Source organism: Aplysia californica, unplaced genomic scaffold, assembly GCF_000002075.1.
Source record: "Aplysia californica isolate F4 #8 unplaced genomic scaffold, AplCal3.0 scaffold00604, whole genome shotgun sequence".
Classification (NCBI taxonomy): domain Eukaryota; kingdom Metazoa; phylum Mollusca; class Gastropoda; order Aplysiida; family Aplysiidae; genus Aplysia; species Aplysia californica.
Genome location: NW_004797874.1, coordinates 411924 through 418156, shown reverse-complemented (window position 1 = coordinate 418156; position 6233 = coordinate 411924). Strand labels below are relative to the sequence as shown.

General features: G+C 39.2%; 1 long non-coding RNA gene across 1 annotated transcript; it reads left to right on the top strand.

Moving 5' to 3' along the window:
- The first annotated feature begins 2719 nt into the window (after positions 1-2719).
- On the top strand, positions 2720-5259 carry LOC106013007. The gene is made up of 2 exons (XR_001185216.2): positions 2720-2823; positions 5133-5259. It is a non-coding gene; the product is annotated as an uncharacterized LOC106013007 (long non-coding RNA).
- Positions 5260-6233: the final 974 nt, after the last annotated feature.

Genomic DNA, 6233 nt, shown 5'->3' with positions numbered 1-6233 from the left:
GCAAACTTAAGACTTTCTCTACTTGTAGAACACAGAATTTACATTTTAAGCCTCTGCTCAGTCTTTTACTTTTAAGTATATACACATAATAAAATTCGTATAGATCTAGATCTATATAATCATTTTATGTTATTTTCTGGATACTTTTAAAACTCTTTTTTTTAACATGTCATAAAGTCAAATTGTGCCTTTTCTTTGATAAGAATAGTATTAGCAGTGGACTTTTTAGACAGTGAGTCTCTGATTCAATACTTTATTTTAAAAATATGCTAATCAATGAAAATTGCAAATTGATAATAGTATAGTCCTGTAGAGGATAGGTGGACTCCGGGGTCTGCATAGCGAAATACTAGGTTTTAGGATGTGAACCCCGAAGTCACCGTAGTGAAATAAAGTTTGGTTTAAGTAAAGATTGGTGGACCCCGGGGTCAACTTAGTGATAAATAATTAAAATAAGCAGGTTTAAGGTGGACCCCTGGGCTCATGGTCTACCTAGCGAAATACTAGGTTTTAGGACAGGTGAACCCCGGGGTCACCGTAGTGAAATAAGTAGGTTTCTTTAAAGATCGGTGGACCTCGGGGTCATCGTAGTGAAATAAGTAGGTTTAATCTTAAAAGGATTGGTGGACCCCGGAGTCACCATAGCCGTAGAGGAATAAGAAGGTTTAATTAAGGATTGGTGGAACCCCGAGACACCGTGATTAAACCTACTTATTTTACTACGGTGACCGCATGGTCCACCTATTCTAAAACCTAACTAGTATTTCGTTAGGTAGACCCTGGGGTCCACCTTAAACCTGCCTATTTCACTACATTGACTCCAGGGTCCAAAAATCCCTAAAATTAAACCTAGATCTACATGTACTTATTTCACTACGTTGACCCCAGGGTCCATCAATCCTTAATCAAACCTAGATCTACTGATTTCACTACGTTGACCCCGGGGTCCACGAATCCTTATTAAACCCAGATCTACTTATAATTTCACTACGTTGACCACGGGCTCCGCCAGTCCTACTATAAAATAAACTGAGATCTACTTATTTCAATATGTTGACCCCGGGGTCCACCGATCCTTAATTAAACCTAGATCTACTTATTTCACTACGCTGACTCCGGGGTTCACATCCTAAAACAGCATTTTGTTAGGTAGACCCCGGGGTCCACCTATCCTTTTGGGGCTAGATAGACCCCGGAGTCCGCCTATCCACTTCCTTGATAATAACTGAAAAACATGCCAGTTGTCATGAATAGTGAAGAAAAATGTGAAAAAAAGATAATGAGGTAGACTATAATTTGTCCAAAAAATAGCAAGTGCAAGTGAAGATCATAAGATAATTTGTTATTTTTTGGTCATCTTTTCACGGTTTATAAAATGTTCCAGTGGGCCTACTACTAGATATATGTCTCTGAAGAACATTTTGCTTGACTTTATCAGCTTTTTTCATGTACTTGAAAGCATAGAATATAATAGTTTCACACAAATGTATGCACAATACCTTGAGAAAGAAAGATAAGGTCATTGTTGTTGTTTTTTAAAGGAATCCGTTTTACGTTGAGAAAAGCGCTAAAAACAAGTAAAAAATTTTAAAGAATGCCCATAATATTAGGAATCCGAAATTACTACCTTGATCTAGTTTGCTTTCTCTTTAATAAACATAAGCTGTTAAGAAAAAAAGAGAATGATATAGGATTTGTATATGACCATTAGCATTATAAAGATATTGCCCATTTTGTCCAATTATCCTTGCAGGTAAAATCACCCTGTACTGCACCTCAATAAGCACAAAAAGAATATTTCTGTGACTTTGTATAAAGGTGTTTTGTAGTTGAGTTCTATGTAAAATTCTCAACAAAATAATGTACATTTGGACCGTACAACTGAGATAGACACTCATGCATACAATAACATTCACACATTACACACATACACACATACACAAACACACTATTACATTTACTCTCTCGCTCTAGATCTCTCTCTCACCACAACCACACACAAAACATACACATACACACACACACACACACACTCTCACACACTCTCTCACACACACACACACACACACACACACACACACACACACACACACAACTCTTACCCTTGGTCCACTTATCATTTAGTATCATCCTCTATTTTGAAATAATCCCCCGCACTAAATATAAAGAACAGTAGAATCTCGACCTTCCGAATCCATGGTTAAATCAAGAAATCTACCACATGATGTGGCCTAAATAAGATAAGAGAGGGTTTTTTAGCTTATCTGGGCCACAGTGTGGCCTAAATAAGGTAAGGGAGGTGGGTTCAGCTTATTTAGGCCACAGTGTGGCCTAAATAAGGTCACCCATGATAATAATGATAAAAATAGCGGTGGGGGGCCTATACACCCACCCCATCACCCCCCAACCCCGCGCCCCCACCACCCCACTCCCATGGCCCCCCCCCCCCCCCTTTCCCCCCTCCCACCCCGCCCCCCCCCCCCCCCTCCTCCCGGCCCCTCTTCCCCCCTCCCCCCCCCCCTCCCCCCCCCCCCCTCACCCCAACCCCACCCCCCAACCTCCCGCACCCCCCCCCCTCCCCCCCGCCCCCCCCCTCCCCCCACTGGCCCCTCCTGCCTCCCCCCCCCGCCCCCCCCCCCCCCCTTTTTTTCTAATACAGAATCCCCCCTTTCCTCCCCCCTCGGCGGGCCCCCCCCCCCCCCCCCCTTTTCCCCTTCTTAGATGCAACTCTAACCCTAGCATTGAAGATTGCGGCTCAAGTCTGGTGTTTGTGGCAGACGAAATGAGGTGCTCAGTACCCTGAGTTCAAGTCCAGTCATCTTTGTGAGTAAAGAGCCGGTGTTGTTGATGTTGTTGTTGTCGTGTTGTTTTATGTTGTTGTCGTTATGGTTGTGTTGCTGTTATTTTTGTCGATGTTAGCTATGTCGGTTTTGTTTTTGTTGATTCTATTTTCATCTCTGTTGTAATTGTAGTAGTAGTAGTAGTAGTAGTAGTAGTAGTAGAAATAGTAGTAGTAGTAGTAGTAGTAGTAGTAGTAGTAGTAGTAGTAGTAGTAGTAGTGTTGTTTTTGTTGTTGTATGGCATTACAGAGATGTTCATAAACAGGATAGAGCCCCATTTTTATCACTCATCCTCCACCCCCCCCCTGTCCCTCCCTCACAGCGGGATGAGAGGAAATGTTCCTGAAAAAATAACAACTTCATGTTGGTCAGAATAGCACGACGTCTCATAGTAACTGACAACTGAGTAAAAAATTCTGCGTAGTAGAGGTGTGCTGATTAAACACAAGGGCATTTATTTACTGCTCAGTGCATGTGACGAAAGGACAGTAAACATTAAAATGTGGTATGCCACTTCAGGCAACTGAAAGTAGATGGTTTTTACCCTCCATCTGAGACAATTAATTAGATTTTCAGGGCATAGGTTTCTACCCTGCTTGTCAGCAAGATGCTCGGTAGAGATTCTCCCCTCACATGAATCGAACTCAGGTCGTCTGCGCCCGCCCGAAGGCAAAACGCCTAACAGCAACACTCACTGTACTTTTGTATTTAATTTCTTTTCCTTCTTTTTTATTAGAATTTCTTTTCTTTGTTTGTTTTTCAAACAGGCCTTTATAAAAAAAAACCACCAGACCATCGCAATGGTGTCAGTTGATGTGGGAGTTCGTAGTTTGACGGTGGGAGTCAGCATGCACAACGCTATATCAATATGAACGCATGGACATGGGAACGGATATTAATATGCTTGTATACTGGACGTCACCTGTTAGTTGTTTGGATTCTCTTTAAATTACACTTGCGTATAACTTTGTTGAGTTAAACAGGTACTATTTACCAAGGAATTTATTCGGCTATTTCAACGATAATTACAAATTATATGACTTCCAAAATGAATTAATATTGTTTTCATTTTCTTTATTTCAAACAATTATTATTTATTTATTTAGAAAATAAAACAAAATTTACTTGGTTTATTTTTCGTCCCGTGTAAAAACAGGGTAAACGGGGTAGGTTTGCTTGTTTTGTGTGTGTGTGTGTCTATTTCCTGTTACGTTATGTTATGTTTGTTGCCGTTGTTACTGTTGTTATCGTTGTTCTCGTTCACGTTTTTGTTGTTATTATGGCTGCTGCTGTTACTTTGTCATGCAACCACCTAATTTGAATAGCACGATTTGGTAAACTGGTAACATTAAACGTTTTGAGAAGAAATTGAATGGGGGAAAAGGGGGCAGGGCGGGGGGGGGGGGGGGCGATAATAATGTTAAACATTATTCGTTTTTTCAGTTCTTGGTATCAAGACCTAATTTTAAGACATGCTTTTTTCATACAACAACAGACTCGTATTTTTAAAGTCTCAGTTTCTCCTGATACTATAAAGCTTGACTTTTCTCTGTTAGTTGTAGACTTGGCTGCAGTTTAGTGTGAACGTAAAGACAATCATAATGAGTAATTTAGAAAATCTTTCAAAGTTTGCAATTAATGAAGGTGTCCAGATTGAAGTTGGTTTTATGGTTTTCTGTATGAAGTCTTGAAAGCCTTCTTTATGGAAATATTGTGATCTGTTCTGGCAATATTGAAAGGTTTTTTGTTTGTTTCTTCGTTCACGTTGTTGCTACTGCTTATGTTGTATTTTTCGCTGTTGCTTGTTTTGTTATTGTTGTTGTTGTTGTTTGATTATGAAAGTGAAACTGGTGTAAAAGGTATCTTTAAAAAAGCTTAAAATAAGACAAGTTTATTCGTCCCTATGGAAAGATCTGATTTCACAAAGAAATGTACGAAAATGAACAAATAAATTCCTAACTATATTTTCAAAAGTGGCTTGCTTAATTGGCACTGATGATTCATTACATTCAGTACTTTCTTGATGTAAGATGTTGCTTGCTCAAGCATTTTTTTTCAGGAAAGGGGGGGGGGGGGGGGGGGGGTTATGCCACTAGGGCTGAAAAAGCTCATTCTTTTCTTTCAAAAAAAAAAAGAAAAAAGAAAATGATAGTTTTTACAAAATATATATCAGTCTATAATTTTAATATGTTTTGCGTTAACAAAATTATCGTCATCGCATACTTAAAAAGAAACAAAAATCTACCTCTGATTTCCTGTACATTTGCTTTACTTGGTGTTTCTCTCTCGTAGTTGAAACAACGATTTATTGCCGTCACTGACTGGCGAGGTCTCCGGATTTGGCTGCCACAAAACTTCACAGCTAGACTGACTAAAGATGTACAGAAAATAAACGTCTGGTGTGTACTAAGGATCGGGATAAATGTTGTATTGACTTCATTTGTAATTGATTTATACACTTCACTTTTGATTATTGGCTAACCAAGCAATCAGATCACCAGCAACAAAAGTGCTGTCTGTGGCTTGTTCTGATCCAAAGGGACAAAATGAGTCGCTTGTCGCGTTCAGATTGTTCCCACATCTGATTCTCGGATCAAGACTGATGATGGATATCAAATATTATGATATAGCGATCTGTTATTGGCACAGTCTCTGTAGGGGTTTAACGTTAGCACGTATTCCGTTGGCTTTTTGTTTTGTTATGTCATTTGCAGTTTCTTTTTGTACATTGTTATCCTTATTCTTTAGTTAGTTATTATCACTTATTTTTTAAGTGGGGAGGGTGGTGGGGGTAATTCAGTCGCTGGAAAATAAAACCACTCTGATAGGTGAACTTCCCGCAAAAAGACAAACTTAAGTATCTGTTGAAAAAACTCTTAATTATACATTCTTCACCTTGCAAATAATTAATTAATACATGAGGGAACGGCCCATTAGTTTAGACAGTAGGCATACCTCACACTGACATACTGTTATCATGTGGTGGGTGGTCATGTTTTCCACCAGGGGGCGTTCATGAACTTGGGTTATTTTGGGGATGTTTTCAAGTCTCCTGAGATTCTTCCAGCTGAACTAATTGAACATGTCAGATTCCCAACATGAATCCACTATGACTCTGGGACCAAAGTAGCAAGAAGGGCAGTTTTGGTTTCCTTTTTTTAATGTTGTTTATATTGATGGGGGTGGCGTTTTAATTTTATTCTCGTTTTGTCATACAGTTCGTTTGGGCTTTACAACATCAATCGATGATGGCCCTATTTTTTCGTGTCCTTATTTTTAAATCCAGCTCGTTTAGGACTGAAATTAAAAAAAAAGTATTGTCTTTTGCTATTTTTTATAATTATTTTTTTAGTTGTGGTTTTTTGTTTTTTTGTTTGTTTATTTTGTAAGTGG